Source organism: Triturus cristatus, chromosome 6 (assembly GCF_964204655.1).
Source record: "Triturus cristatus chromosome 6, aTriCri1.1, whole genome shotgun sequence".
Classification (NCBI taxonomy): domain Eukaryota; kingdom Metazoa; phylum Chordata; class Amphibia; order Caudata; family Salamandridae; genus Triturus; species Triturus cristatus.
Genome location: NC_140589.1, coordinates 1,886,012,994 through 1,886,030,320, shown reverse-complemented (window position 1 = coordinate 1,886,030,320; position 17,327 = coordinate 1,886,012,994).

Sequence of the window (17,327 nt, the reverse complement as noted above, 5' to 3'; positions counted from 1 at the left end):
GAGGACATTCAGCAATGTCTCATTCTCCTCAAGTGTGAATGGCTGGGCCCTCTCCACAGCCCGCAACATGGTGCCAGAGGAAGCAGAGACAACAGCAGTGTGGTCGTCAGGAAAGTCGTGCAGGCAAGTGCCCTCTCATGGGTTCTGGCTGACTTATATCTGTCTTGCTGGGGGCTTTCATTAACAGGAGTACAGAGTGATTGGTCAGACTCATTTGCATCCTACGTTTCCTCCAATCCCTTTAAACATACATCAATGACACAAATTTGTATGGTTCAAATTTTGAGCATCATAGCAAGGCAAATACCACTTTGCAACATTGTAATTTTTGGGCTAACTGACTTTTCAAGCCCACCTGATGGCCACATTGCAACTGAAATCTCTGTATCCATGACAACCATCATGCATTTTGGGCCTAATACTTGTCCCCTATGTCATTTTTGAATCCAAAAAACATGTACGGTGCGTTTCACACGTACCCGTACACGTACGGCACCACTACAATAGTGATACGCACCGTACTCACACATCCATAGCGTGGGTACGGTCTGTATTACTATTGTAGTGGGGCCGTAGGGGTACGCGTGGTACGGACCGTACACACGCTCTAGGAGCGTGTGTACGGTCCGTACCACACGTACTCCTACGGCACCACTACTATAGTGATACGGGCCGTACACACGCTCTGAGAGCGTGTGTATGGTCCATACTATGCGTACTCCTATGGCACCACTACTATAGTGATACGGGCCGTACACACACTCTCAGAGCGTGTGTACGGTCCGTACCACGCGTACTCCTATGGCCCCACTACAATAGTGATACGGACCGTACCCACGCTATAGATGTGTGAGTACGGTGCGTATCACTATTGTAGTGGTGCCATACCATGCGTACTCCTACGGCACCACTACTATAGTGATACGGGCTGTACACACGCTATGGATGTGTGAGTACGGTGCGTATCACTATTGTAGTGGTGCCGTAGGGGTACGCGTGGTACGGACCGTCGACACGCTCTGAGAGCGTGAGTACGATCCGTACCACGCTTACTCCTACGGCACCACAACTATAGTGATACAGGCCGTACACACGCTCTCAGAGCGTTTCACACACTTACACTGGTGATAGGAGGCACACACGAAAGGAATGGAGGTCTCCGACTCGCACAAGGCTGTACATCAAGTCATTGTCATTGCAGTCTTTCATATGCAGGGCCTAGGTGTGTCAGGCAGTGATATTGCACATGTCTTCTCATGTAGTTGCACAATTGATGTGTGATGACCTGTGTACACATGTCATGTGTGATGGAGCACTATGTGGCACACTTCCCCTTCACACTGTAGTCCAAACGTGTCAAGCACAGCATCACTGGTATGGCACAGTCACCACCACCCGCAACTGTCCCCTGATGCCAGGGACAGGGACACTAACAACTGACATTTCACGATCAGCGTGCCCCTATGTGACTATGTCATGTGTGTGTCATGTGTTCCCATGAGCTTGCTGTTAGTGTTCCGTCAACTACATCTGCTGTTGCTGCATCCAACATGTGTCTGTGTGGAGATGGGCATGGCACACATCTACGCACACCATGCCACATGTAGATTTCCACGTAAGCAGGGTCTGTATGCATCGGACATCATATTTTCACATGAGGACATATCTGCGTCATCTCAATGTCTGTGTTTTCTGTTTTCACGTGTACCCCTTCATCGCAATGTGTTTGATCTGTACATTTGACATTCCATGTGACCTGTGCGTCTAGCTTGCTGTCAGCTGTCTGTATGAGATGACATCCTTTAAATGCAGCTATGTGGATGTATGTCACTCCTGTGATGTCTCTGGCTGTTCACTCAGACTGGCCCCCAGCTCGTTTCAGGGTATGTCATGTAGACTTGCCAATCAACGGGTGTATCTGGCTTTTCGTAGGAGTATCACCAAGCTGGCATACGTGTCCTGGATGTATTTCACAGACCAGACTCTGTATTTAGCTGATGTGTAGTAGCAGTTTAGCATGTGCTCTGTTCATTGACATTGATGATGGTAGGCTCTCAATCTTCGTTATTCAATACAATTTTCTGCAGGGCACCGCCTGTCCCATGACCAATGCCAGACTTGGCTGCCATGAGGGAACGTGCCTGCATCCGACGTCATAGATTCACTCAACAGTTGATTGAGGACAAGCTGGCACCACACCTCCAGCCGCGACACAGGTACCCTACTGCGCTGACCCCCAAGATGAAGGTGATGGCAGGCCTACATTTTTTTGCCACAGGTACGTTTCAATTCACCATAGCTGATGTTGGTGGCATGTCACAGACAATGTTCAGCGGTGTCCTGCGTGATGTTTTGGCAGCCATGTTGGATCACCTTGATGAATTCATCAAATTCCCTACTCCTGAGGAGTTGACAGGTGTCAAGGGTGATTTCTATGCCCTGGGAGGGATGCCCCATGTCATTGGGTCCATTGATGGGACACATGTGGCTTTGGTACCACCACAGGCACAGGAGGTAGCCTATCGCAACCGTAAACATTACCACTCTATAAATGCCCTTGTGGTGTGTCTTGCTAACATGCTGATGTTCCATGTCTGTGCACGTTTTCCAGGGTCAGCAGATGATGCCTACATCATGAGGCGTAGCAGGGTGCCACAAATGATGCTGCGGCTGTACAACGAACGAGCATATCTTGTTGGTGGGAATACTCTGTTTGTCCTGTGTGTTGCGGTTTCTTTGGCTTTTACGGCATCTCCTGACCCACTTATTTACATGCTGCTTCCATGTAGGGGACTCTGGATATCCCAACATGCCATGGCTGATGACACCTCTCCTCAACCCAAGATCAGCTGCAGATCACCGGTACAACAATGCACACGGGCAGACCAGGCGAGTGATTGAGAGGATGTTTGGCCTCCTGAAGAGCCGATTCCGGTACCTTCACAAGACAGGCGGGTCCCTCCCATATGCACCAGAGAAGGTCTGCAAAATCTTCCTCGTGTGCTGCATGCTGCACAACATGGCAGTGGAGAAGGCAGTGCCACTCATCCTGGAGCGGGATGAGCAGGACCATCCACCCGTGGAGGATGAAGGGCTTGGTCACGAGGCAAGAGAGGAGGAGGAGGAGGATATCCGGAGTCAGCTCATACGCAACTTCTTCTCATGATGGTGAGTCACTGGGTCTGAGTGTGCACGCTTGTAGCCTTGGGTGGCATGTGTTGCAATGTGTGTGTCCAGCTGACTGTATGCAAAGTGACTTAGATGTGTGTTCTGATGTGTCACTCTAGTGATGATGTCATTCCACACATTTTTGCAGAGACACTTTCTTTTAAATTTGCATGGGGACCATATTGTTCATGTTTAGTAAATGACCATGTCTGCGGAGAAAAATCCTTTAGCTGACTTTTTGTGTGTCTGTCATTCCCAGGTTCTTGTGCATGTTGTCTGCTCATGTCATCGTTGTCCTCCTGCTATTCCTCATGAGTATTGCAACGTGTGCTGAATCAGCGTTCCATGCACGGACATGGGGAAATGTCATTTTGGGTAAGGATTGCAGCAAGGCATTTTGGGGGTGGTACGTGTTTGGAATGTGTGGGGACTGCTTCTGTGCATGTTGTGTTACCATGCATACATGTCTACTCACCATGGGGCACATAACATGTAGCATGACTCCCATGAATTGATAGTCACCCTTCGTGACAGTCATCTGTAATGGATTTTTGATTCCGATGAAGGCATCAATGTGTGTAAAACTTCCCTCTGAAACGTACGGGATGCTACGGGTGGACATAGTGTGGGACACCCCCATAACAGGCTCAATGGGGAATTGCAGCCTCTCCGTGTGCAGCAGGAGGTGTTTGGCTCATCCCCTTAACTTGTGTGCCAGTTCATTGGGATTTACAACATCCATGTTGTGAAGGGGGTGTCCAGCGTAGGTCCCACATGTTCAGTCAAATGACCTGTGAGTCTGTTCATATGGATGCATTTCCCTTAGTGTGAGTTTGAGTAATAAAGGTGTTCCTCACCCTCCAAAGTGCCTCATCTCTGTCAATGCAGGTCTCTTGCCACTTTGCATGTGGCATCTCTGGCATAGTTGTCAAAGATTGTGCATATGAGTGTATGTGTAGTTCGGCAACATGCATGCAGTTCTTCATGGCTTAGAATCTCTATTGTGCATGAAGTCCATGGTTGTGTATGTATTTGGGCAGGTTGCTCCCCCCAACGGGCCGTCAATGCCTGCTGAGGGTGTGGGTGAGGGTGTGTCTCCTGTGCGCAGCTCGGCCTTCTGTTTACTGATCCTGTGTCAGTCATCTTTGGTGATTGTTCATCCATTTTCTCTGGGTGAGCCATGAGTAACCTGACACTCCTTCCTTTACGTATGCCTGTTGCAGTTGTCCTTTCTGACCTCCTTGTCTTTGTGTGCTACTTTCTGCCTAGTTTCCAGTACATACCACCTGCTGCTGCGGCCCCTGCGGCAAGGGCCCACCAAGTTCCCGGATTCTGCAACCCACACGCCTCCAAGATGCTCCTCCCTTCCTCACTCCACCCATACATTAGGCTGTCATCAGCTTGTCTGTGCCACTGTTGCGGCCACGCCGTGCCAAAGGCAGGACTGTCAGCGCATGCAACGTGCACATTGCACGACCCTCATGTCCTTGCATGACCCACATCACACAACAGTCTCATGTTGCAGCCACCCTCCAAGCAATGTCCAACCGAAAATCAACCGCCTGCTCTCAGGCATACCCTAAGCGCACACACGACACCTTCGTATGCTGAGTGTGCAACTCCAACTGCCTACACAGCGCTGCCCCGCCAACCAGGTCATGTCCCCCTACTCCACACCGGCTCCGTCCAACAGCACGCCATTGGACTCTGTTACCTCCTCAACACAACAGGCCCACACATCCCCTTCATGACAGTGACCTGGATAAAAGCATCCTCAGCACACAACTTCTTCATTGCCATCTCAGATGGATACAAGACCACCCGCAGGGACAGCACTAACAATCCCGGAGGATGAATTGATATCTATTCACAAGTACGCACTCAGGATCACAAATCCGGTTTGGCACAAACCCCCTGCAAACCCTCAGAGTAACACTCATCTACAGATCTCCAGGCCTACATCCACAATTCCGCAAAGCCATCAACACGTCCATCTTCACGCACGCCCTCACATCCACAGGATACATGTGGCTGTGGGCCAGGAACATCTGGCTGGATGAGAACCACACCAGCATCCATCATTGGTCCATCCACATTAGTATCCACGTCTCCGACAAGCAACACACTGCCACACACCCCGCTACCAATCCCCCAAAGATGCTTGATGTAAGTCAACACAGATATGCTGTGTGGGACACTGGAACCAACACCACCGCCACACCCTGCAACCTCACACACTAGATCAGCAACTTATCCAACAATCTAGCCACATTGACAGACTTTCCTGTGACACACAACAACAATTAAGCCACCTGGGACAAGGCAGACCTACTGGACTCATACACGTCTAGCCGGACTCTTGTGCACAGCTTGCAACACAAATAACCATAAGTGGCCTTACAACCCTGGAAAACGGCACACACAGCCATCACCATATCATCAGCAAGGACAATTGGAGATCCTTCAGATGGGGAAGAGGCAAAAAAACGCACAACATCAAGGAGCTCATCAGCATTGTGAGTGCACTGACATCAGCTCTCCATCCAAAAGACACCCCACCCTTGCAAGGCTGAGCCAATCCCTTGCAACTTTCTACAACTGCAAGCTCAAGGACATACATGCCAGCCTTGGCACACAGAGGCAGACAGCACTATTATACGCGGGACCAACCCCCCTCATGTTTGGGACTTCCATCAGCAGGAAATACAACACCCGGCTCATGTGCAACATCCCCTGGGGATCTCCATCAGGCCCCTTCCCACACAACATCTCAACCACATCATTCCCCATCCTTGTAGCCCCCGTCCAGCACGTCATGTATGTATCATTGGAGTTAGCCACATTCCATGGTAGATAGAGGCATGCAGTGACCCAGGCCCTTCTTAGACAACAGACGGCAGGAACACAGGCTCTCAAGGAACATCACCGTGCTTCCCTAGCCAGCAAATGTCATCAGTAAGACAGTCAATGAGCAACTACCAAACTTCCTCCACGCAAAGAGCTCCAGGCAACCTGCACAAGACCATCTTCCACAGTAATCACACCACTGCAACCGTCATCATTGCCACCAACACCGACAACTTTGCCCTGCTCAACAATGGTGAGGCCACCCCCCTTGACCTCTCCACAGCATTATACACAATGTGCTCACACACTGTCAGCTCACACATCTCCAACACTGGTATCCAGAGGATGGACCAGGATGAAATCACCAAGTAGCTCACCAGCAAGGCCATGGGAGTCGGACTCAAGCCTTAAGCATGTAGTACAGTGGCGTCATCTGGCACATGGCCCAGGGCTCATCTCTCAGCGTGTCAATCTTCAATGTGTCCATGACCCCCTTCTCCACCATCACATGCGCACACAACCTCATCATCATCTTGTATGCCATTCACAGCCAGCTGCTCCTCACCCTCACCAAAGACCCAGCCATTGCCAGTTCCAACCTTCAAGAAGGCTTGAGGTCCGTTGATGAATGGCTAAACATCAGCCACCTGAGGCTGGACTTGGCCAGGACTGAGGTAATCATCTGAGGATTGTCCCCTTACAGCTGGGTCAACTCCATGTGTCCCACCCGCCAGGGCACTGCACCAGCACCCAGTGGCCACGCACGCAAGATGGTGTGCATCATGGACTTGTCGCTCACAATTGACATGCAACTCACCAGCATCTGTACCTCATGCTGCAACACCCTCCGCATGATGCACATGATCCACAGATAGATCCACTCCAAGGCAAGACAGACCGTCCCCCAGGTCCACGACACCTGCTGTGTCAACTACAGCCCCGCCCTCTACGGAGCAAGAACAGCCAAACTCCCGGAGAACTTGTCCACATCCAGGGTGCATCTGCACACCTCAGCTTCAGCATCCCGCGCCCCAGCCACATCACCTTCCACCTGAGATAGCTGCAATGGATCACTGTCTGCTACAGGATGACCTTCAGACTCCTCACTCACACTCAGGAGGCAGTCCACAACCCCAGACCCCAAACCAACCTTGGACGTCTGTCATCCAAGACCCCATTGGGCCAACTCCGTGCATCCAACCTTGCCCTGGCCACCATTCTTCACATCCACCGAACTCCAGCATGCAGGAGATAGTTCTCCCACCTGGCCAAACATACCTGGGACTCCCTCCCCGGGAACCTCCACATGAGCCATGACCTCTACGCCTTAATGATACTCTTCCAAATAGGTCTGTCCGCACAGTATTGCAAGCCCCCCCTCAGCAGCTTGAGGCCATCACGGGTGAGTATTGGGCTCCATGTCTGTATTGGATGATACATTGTGACCCATGTGTGTCATGTACCGGACTCAGATCCCAGGGTATGGATGGCTGCAGTTAGTTCAACACTCAGGCATAGTTTGACATTTCCCCACACGTATGTTGTGGACTCATGCTAAATGACTGCAACATCTAATTAAAAATATTTAGCTTTATTCTCGGTTGGGGGCGTGTTTTGTGGGAAAAAATAGGTGCTTTACAGTGTGCCTTGAATCCAAAGTTCACAGGGGGAGATGGGATCCTTGGCATTTGAAATCATCAGAGTCCAGAACACAGTGTTTGTCATCATTGGTCAGACTGTGACCAGCAAGTCCATGTGGCAGAGAATGTCAGTGAATGAGGTGATGCTGTTGCGCATGAAGGCCTGGTGCCAGGCCAGGTGACCTGGGAGATGTGGATGGCCCGCTGCCTATCACGGTCTTTTCCGTGGACAACCCACTTCCTCGCCGGACCCTCAAATGCAGGCCTTGACGATGCTTGGGACGCTCCGTCTGCCGAATCCTCCTCCTCCTCCCTCCCTGTGGTTGGTGTCGGTCTTCGCCTGGTGGCACAGGGAGGGTTGCCCATGTTGTCGGCGATCCGACGGAGTGAACAGCTTATGTCCGTTTGCACCGCCAGGAGCTCAGCCAGTCTTGCCTCCATCCGTCCTTGGAGTTCTTGTTGACTGGCGTGTTGCTCGGCCTGCTGGTTCTTAATCTCTGTGAGGGTCTCCACTACCTGGCTGATGGCCCTGGTGTCACGCCGGGATGCGTCCATGATGTTGCGTATGTGTGACATACCGGTCTCTTCAGCTGGTTGGTCAGGTTCTCGTCTCCGCCTGCCTCCACTCCCATCACCCCTGCCCACACGAGCCTGGCCTGACGTTGTGGGCACATCGGGTCTACGGGACCCCTGAGGGATGGCAGTTGCGGGGTTGTCTGCCTCCTCCTGGGTGCCCGGCGAACCTTGTCCCTCCAGGTCAGACTGGCTCAGTTGTTCAGTGCGGGCAGGGCTACTGGGTGTCTCCTGGGATGTGGCAGGAATGGGGGTGGTGGTTGGCACAGATGTTCCTGAAGCAGGTGCTGCAGGTGCTTGGACACCAGAGGGTCCAGGTGGGTTGGGGTCATCCGCGGAGTGTTGAAAGGTGTCGCTGCTGGTGGGCTCAGGTTCCTCCCGAGCCTGGGACTATGATTCTTCACCCCCTTCGTTGGGGGAGATCCATCAGGTTGCCCTGTGTGTGAGAGAGAGACAACGTTAATGTTGTTTCATGCGACATCCATGTTTCATACATATTCAAGTTGGCACAATTCCTCCAGGTAGTTGTATGTGCCTAGCATTCTCCCCAATGTTCACTTGTGGATGGGTATGTTGCGGGGGACAGATTGATATGTTCTCCTGAGTGTTTGACATGTAGATTTTTGGCCTGGATGCTTCTTTGGCTATGGATTGATCTTGTTGTGTCACATGTCCATTGTGAGAGTGGGTAAATCCATTGCCTGCCCCGGGGGTGTGTGCTTGTGTAAGGGGTGTGTGTGACAGGGCCTGCTGGTGGGTGTAGTGTGATTTGGCAGTGGGTCTCCCAGGTGATGTATCTGTCCCCCCATGGAGCATGCTGCCATGACAGTGAGTGTGAGTTACTGTCCTAGATATCTGAGCTTGTTGTATTGGTGTTTGAGTTTGCAGTTGTCACAGGAGGGCCTTGTGCTGCCTACAGCAGGGCCAAGTGTCAGCTACCCAGTACTTTGCCAGTCCCTGTGCATTGAGCATGGTGCATGGGTATGTACCTGGGCCATATGGGCTGAGGGCAATGGTGTCTGATTCAGAGTTGAACAATGCGTTTTGTGAGCCCCCCCTCCCAGCATCCCGGACATCCAGTCTTGGGTTAGTGCGTCGTGTAGCCTGGGACATGCATGGCCTTGCTTTGTGAATGGGGCATACACATGTTAGTGTCATGAGCGTTGTTTTTGAGTGTGGTTGTGTCCGGTGAGGTTTTGGGGGTAGTTGCATGCATTTTGTGTAGTTGGGGTGTGGATGCCATTCCCCCCATGTTCCATGAGTTGTTTGTGTACTCACCAGGCTCTGGAAGTCCTTGAAGTCCGTGTACTCCCACCGGCGGAAGCAGGGCCATCACCTTCTCCTCCCAGGGATGGAAATGTACCGTTCTGCGGGGCAGCCCACCTCCAGGGATGTTGCTCTGGGCGTAGTCCTCGTTCATTTTCCACTTGACTGCCCTCCGCAGATCGTACCACCTGGCTTGGCATTCATTCCTGGTCCTTCTGATGGGTGCAACAGCATTCACCCTATCGACGATCCTCTGCCACAGGCGTGATTTTTCAGCTATGCTGGTCTGCCTGACCAATGTTCCAAAGAGCTGTGGCTTGACTCTGATGACTTCGTTGACAAGGATGTCCAGCTCCTCCCTTGTGAACTTTGGATTCTTGTCTGTGGGCATGGTGTGGGGTGAGGGTGTGGATGGTTGTGGGTGTGTGGGTGTGAATGTGAAGGTGTGTGTGCGAATGTGAAGAGGGGGTATGTGTGAAGGAGTTTGTGTGAAGGTGTATATGTTAAGGTGTATGGGTGCAGTTGTTGGGTTGTGCTCTGTAGCTGCAGTGAGTCTGTTGCAAAGGCTCATGGTTTGTGTGTGTGGGCCCTTTTTATTGGTCCATTTGTGGGTGTGCCTGAGTTTGAAATTTTGATGGGTGTGTTATAAGAGGTGGTTGTGAGTTTGGGCCTCTGTTTGCCTGTTTGGGTGTGCCAGATCAGTCATTTTGATGTTTTTTCTACTGTAGACATGTTTTGTGGTGTTGTGCGAGTCGAATTGACCCTCCTTGTGCTGTTTTACAGTGTCCTGGTTCAGTACGAGTCGTTTTCGCGTATGTAAGGTGCTACGTGATGTTGTTGTACCGTGCTCGCATACGCAATGTTGTTGTAAGGTCCGTACATACGCGATGCTGGGGGATGGAGCTGGGGTACGGTGCGTCCAAGTACGGGGCTGGGGTACGGTGCGTCCAAGTACAGGGCTGGGGTTACGGTGCGTCCAAGTACAGGGCTGGGGTTACGGTGCGTCCAAGTACAGGGCTAGGGTACGGTGCTGGGGTACGGTGCGTACAAGTACGGGGCTGGGGTACGGTGCGTACAAGTACAGGACTGGGGTACGGTGCATCCAATTACGGCTTGGGTACGGTGCGTCCAATTACGGCTGGGGTACGGTGCTGGGGTGCGGTGCGTACAAGTACGGGGCTGGGGTACGGTGCGTCCAAGTACGGGGCTGGGGTACGGTTCTGGGGTACAGTGCGTCCAAGTACGGGGCTGGGGTGCGGTGCTGGGGTATGGTGCGTACAAGTACGGGGCTGGGGTACGGTGCGTACAAGTACAGGGCTGGAGTACGGTGCTGGGGTACGGTGCGTACAAGTACGGGGCTGGGGTACGGTGCGTACAAGTACAGGACTGGGGTACGGTGCATCCAATTACGGCTGGGGTACGGTGCGTCCAATTACGGCTGGGGTACGGTGCTGGGGTGCGGTGCGTACAAGTACGGGGCTGGGGTACGGTGCGTCCAAGTACGGGGCTGGGGTACGGTTCTGGGGTACAGTGCGTCCAAGTACGGGGCTGGGGTGCGGTGCTGGGGTATGGTGCGTACAAGTACGGGGCTGGGGTACGGTGCGTACAAGTACAGGGCTGGAGTACGGTGCTGGGGTACGGCGCGTACAAGTACGGGGCTGGGGTACGGTGCGGACATGGGGGGTATGGTACTGACATACGAGGGTACGGTGCTGACATATGGGGGTATGTGCGGACATACGCGGGGGGGAGAGGGGGTGCTGTACGGCTCATATCCCGGGCACAAGTTTACCCGGGATACGAGTGGTACAGAGTTCACTACGTATGGAACGTTTTACATACACTTGTATATTCAGAAGGGTGGTACGGATCGTACTTGTTCGCCTGGACTTTAGTTTTACGATTTGCACGTAAAACTGTCCGGGTACGTCCCGTAGACCTTTTCCCGATACGATTCATATGTATTTTTCATGTACGAATCGTACTTCACCGGTGGGACGGGACTTGTACGATTCGTACGTAAAAATATACGGATATGAGTCGTACGGGAAATTCTTTTACCTGATCGGAATTGGCACCTATATGTGGCAAATATTTGTAAAAAAAGTATTACCTGCCATAACTATAAGGTGCCCTCATTTCGGGTTATTTCACTAGTATGACAATAAATTAATCAGGGCGAAAAACAGTACTAGCATTTAAAAATGCATAATGCATAGTAAATAAATAGTTAAAACAAATATTGATTAAAAAGTCAGTGATGCCAAACACTGAATACATAACTGAGGTACAGCTAGTCATTAGACAATAGGGCCTAGGTGGAGAATGGGTCCATGGATGCGTACTTTTTACAGACTGCCAATAATATAAGGGGGTCCTTAAGAAGAAACCCCATTTCCTTTGTGCAGAGCCATGGTCTGTACTATTTAAGATAATTTTATTGGCGGGTACACCATATGGAAAAAAGGAATCCTGCTACTGAGTATACTATCGGGGTGCAACAGTCATGTTTCAGAATCCTGAAGGCCTCAGAGCAACTCCTGGTTCCCAAGTTTCTGCAAATCTGTACCAACCAACGCTTTCTTGCCTTATGATATACGGGTCAACTAAAAAACACGTGAAGGACTGTCTCCGCGGGGCAGTCGCATGCCGGGCATTTCAAAGCTTGCAGACCCCCCCATTTGTGTGTAAAAGAGCGAAGATGCTGGGACCCATATCTGAATTGAAGAAAAAGCTTTCTTGTAGCTGCCGGCTTGATATCATCCAAGGCCGGCTCAAAGTTATATCTATCTTTAATTTCTACAAAAGCTGAGGTCAACTTGCCTTTTAGGGGGTTACGGTGGAGCTGTGCTAGATTGAACTCCCCATAGTGGACCTTCAATGATTTCCTTGAAAGTGAGGAGCAGGCGAGCTCCGGGTCACCCCAGAGATCATCCCGCCCCAAACTAGCTGTCATGTGCTGTATGTACGCAAGCCACGGGAGCTTCCCTCCCCCCGTAGTTTCATCACCTCTTTTAGTTCCTCCCTGTACACTGCAAGTTCTGGAGTGACCCACAGACGCCGCCAATATAAAAGAGGTCTGAGATTAGATTCTTCGGCAATTGCCCTTACACTCAAATCTAATCGGAGTGGAGTGAGAGGGGTGCTCTGTGGGAGGTTAAACAACTGTCTAAGAAAGTTGTTTTCTATCCTGGTGAGGCTCTCAGAGCTACAATGGCCCCATAATTCAGCACCATTTAAAGCCCCTCCCCTTGCTTGAACCTTATATATTTCAATAGCAGGGCTCACCGGTTTGTGGCTGGACTTGTGAAAAAACTTCATTAGGCCGCCTGACGATTGTGCCAATTTCAGAGTTGATTTTTTTAATTTGCGCCTCACTAATCCATGGTCTCTGTGATGGTGATGCCAAGATAATCGAAAGAGGAAACTCTCTCGAGGGGTATACCGCTTAGAGTAGGATTTGCTCGGGTACTCTTAGTGATGTTAAATGCCATAAATTTGGTTTTCTGTAGATTAATTTCTAATCCTCTCTCATTACAGAACGCTTCAAATTTATTGAGTACCCTCTGGATTCCCATAGGTGATTTAGAGACTAATAAGGTATCGTCGGCAAACATCATTGCAGGGATTTTGCGTGATGCCAACTTAGGGGCATCAAGATCTTTCTCTGCAAGCAGAAAGTCTACTAGACCATTAATATAGAGGCTAAAAAGAGTGGGGGCAAGCACACAACCCTGTCGAGACGAACATCACGATTTATCGGGATGGAAGCTGTTAGCTTTCCCTCCTTGCCAAACCTGATTTGGGCATAATTGTCCTCATGGAGCCGTTTAATAACTTGGGATAGGTATGGTGGAACCCCCATCTCCTGAAGAACTGCCCACAGTTTTTCTCTAGGGACCAAATCAAAAGCTGACCTCAGGTCTACAAATATTAAGTAGAGGCTGCCACCCTCCAAACATATGGTCTTCCAGTATAATATTTGTAGCCTGAGGATTTGGTCCAGTGTATTTTCTGTTCCTCCATCCAGCTATGCAGCCTAAGCAGCAACACCCACGCACATTTTTTTTGCGTAATGTTTATAAGGCTAATTGGCCTATAATTGGTTGGCAGCAACGGTGAACCCTTCTTGTGGATGGGAATTATTTCGGCCCCAGTCCAACTGGCAGGGATCTTCATGCCTTGAAGTATGGCGTTGAATAACACTCAAAGGTATGGCACCCATATAGTCGGTTCACTACAAAATAAATCCCCAGGGATCTTATCTAATCCAGGGGCTTTGCCTGGGGCTATTTTAGAAAGAGCACCGCTCATATAGAGTTATACTGGGGATTTCACCATCGTTATCATTGGAGAGCTCTGTTCGGGTCGGATAATCAAACCCCACCCCACAGAGCATCCACTTGAATAAAGGGCCTCAAAGTGATCCCGCCAGACGTCTGCATATTCAGCTCTATTGGTGGTTTGACACCAGAGCTACCTATGTTAACAGTTTTCCAGAAGGTCCTCATGTCCCTAGAAACCAGGGAACTTCTCAAAATGTCCCACTTATCAGATTCTCTTTTTCCATGAAACAGATTTCACAAAAGACTGTATCCGAGGTCAATTCGATTTATTGAACCTTTTCTTCAAATAATAATGTAGAATTGTAATCATTCTTATTCAATCAACCCTTTATCCGAATGCCCAATGCATTTTGGGCTGTTCAAGCCCTTCATCAGGGGTGACACTCTAGAGGAAAGAGTCAGGAATCAGTATCAATATCCGAAATTGTTTGTACAAATACTCCTAGTAAGTTAGAAAGCGAACAAAGTGTAAAAGATGGTGTTAAAAAAGCATCCCAGGGGGGAAATATGAAGGTTAAAAAATAGTGCAGAAGGTCTCCGAAGAACAGCGTGGGTGATGCGCTCACGGTCAATCATGGTGAACTGAAAACGAGTTGATGGGTGATAATGGTGCTCACGAAGGAATTACACGTTGGTGCGTGAACTAAAACAGAGCGAGTCGGTGGTTAGAAACGTGGTGGCCAGACGATTAACTGTAATAATCGGTGCGTTCACCATGATTGACCGTGAGCGCATCACCCATGTTGTTCTTCGGAGACCTTCTGCACTATTTTTCAACCTTCATGGTCATGATAGGGCATCTGTGAAACCAGCTGGACCCACCAAGGGTCACTCTAGGAGCCCTGATAGCATTGTCATTGCCATCTGCATATTAACCAGCACTTTGGAGAATGCCACAAGGCCCAAATGAACGATAAAGAAACAGGCAGCTTCTCACTTCGAGGCATAAGCCATCATATGTCATCATATCTGCACCTAGGGCAAAAGTATAACTCCTTGCACATGGATTATGTAACCCCTAGGGACTCTGAGACCTGCCCTCGGGAACCACGGCCAACGACCAGTGTGATTACATCAGTAGGGTCTGAGGTCATGAGCTGTTCTTGCCTTTAAACTGAGAAACTTGAGATGCTCCCAAGTTCAAAGGGAAACACAACATCCTCAACCGAAGTGCCATCCTCAAACTGGTGGGTTCATTAAAGGGAATGGACGACATCAATTCCTATCCCCTTACAGACGTAGAATTTGAGCCTCACCCAATGATGTCAGGTAAGGGCATCACAGTGACTTCCTGGTCTTCCCTGGACATAGCTAGGCAGATCTGGCAATTTAGGGACAAGTTCTTTGGATGGGGCATCTAGATCTTGCAGCAGGCCCCTTGTATTATACCAGCCCCTCCATGTGCCTCAAATTTCACATTGTCACACTGAGGTATTCTTAGAGATGCTGTTGGTCTAGAGTGGAGGAGGAGCAGATTTGGATGCCACAAGTCACTAGTGCTCTTCTAGATGGTCCCCACCGCCAAACCAACTTCTTTCCCATCGCGCCTTATGATGCTGGTTCAGGGACCTGGCCTGTTCTCTCGTTCGCGAAACCTGCAATTGTCTGGTACATCAAATGTCAACTTTAGCCACAAGCGGGTGAGATTGGAATCAATCAACTAATTTATACTGACTTGCCTGCAGTTGCCGAGATAGCCAATGGCTACATGGATTTCAAAGCAACAATACCATATAATCAATATGAGCTTTGGGGGTCATGCAATGTTATGGAATGTTAATTGAATTTATATAGTGCAAACGACTCATCCCCGAGTTAATTGTGCATTTACAGATAGAAAAAATTAGGAAGAGTCAGAAGGTTTAGAAGTTTTTGGGATAGGGCTAGATCAGAGCTGAACTATACATATAAGTGTAATCTGTTCAAAGGATGGGGTGCAGGTATGAGAATGATCTTCCCAAGCATCTGATTGTGCAGTTGCAGAGGGACATAGCAGAACTTGCCCACTGAGGTTGCGTGTTGTTATGTAAGGCTGCAGCTTGTTTTAGAGGTACAGGGGGCCATTTCCAGATAAGGACTTGTGGACTAGGCAGAGGAGTTCAAAGAGGGAACAGTTTTTTATGGGTAGGCAATGCAAAGATTTGAGGGTGGGCTTGAAGGGGGAGTGGTGTGAAAGGTTACAGACAAGGCGGGCTGCAGTATTCTGTACTACCTGGAGTTTAGCTTGGAGAGCCTCATTTGCTGATACCATGAGTGTGTTGCCATAGTCTAGACAGCTTACAATGAGTGCTTGAATGAGGGATTTTCTGGTTGTATAGACAGTCTCTTGAAAGCTTGCCTATGAAGGTGCAGAACCCTGAAACAGGTACCGTAGGTGGAATTTCCTGCTCTTTTAAAGTAAAGCTGTCATTTATCAGGATGCCTAGATTTCTTGCCACCTTTTTATGGTTGGGGGCTGATCCCCGTTCTGGGGGCCCACCAATATTTAGATCAAAGGGCATGGGACTTACTGAAATGCAGGATCTTGGTCTTTCCACTGTTCAGTTGTAGACAGTTGGACGGCATCCAGACAGCAGACATCCAGACAGCAACATTTTTCATGCATTCATTGATTCTGATTTTAGTGGATTCAGGATTTGGACCCATGGAACTGATAGGTTGAGTGTCATCTACATAGGATATAACTCTGAACCCACTTGATCTTATGTTCAGGATTTAAACAGCTATAACTTCACAGTTTGAGTCTGATCACGCAGAAAACTCTAAAGCTGCCAAGGGCTTTTCCACCAACACCAATCTCTACAAGTCTTTGGATCAGGATAGAGTGTAAAATGGTGTCAAATGTAGAGGATAAGTCAAGTAAAACCAGCATGGCTGGGTGACCTTCATCTGGGGAGAGTGTGTTGGTGTCCCATACAGCCACCAGTGCCATTTCTGTGCTGTATGAGGCACAAAAGCATGACTGGGAGGGGTCCAGCAGGGAGTGGTTTTCCAGAAAAGACATGAGCTGTTTATTAGCCAAAGTCTCTAGTATTTTGCAGAGTAACGGGAGCAACAATATTTGTCTGTAGTTAGGTAGCTTTATTGGGTCTACCGTAGGTTTCTTAAAGATCAGTTAGACCTGGGCAGCTTTCCACTTTGCATTGAGAGTGCTAGGGCCAGGGCTGCCATGATGTAAGGAGGAGAAGGGTCCTCTAGTGAGCCGGATTTGATCTTATTCATCAACGACAAGACTTACTCAGAAGCAACTGGTTCAAAGATTTCCAAGAGGGTATGGGGATTGGTGGCTGAGGATGCAAGTGAGGACAGGCTGTTTGTGAGTAGATTCTGTAGATTTTTTCCTTCAAAATTGGCTGGGAGGTCATCACAGCAGGATTGGGATGCTGGAACAGGAGAGGCAGAAGCAAAAAGGTTGGTGGTTTCCTTCAGAACTTTATATAAATATTTTGTTGAATTTCCTACATTATTAATCGTGTCCACTATGTGG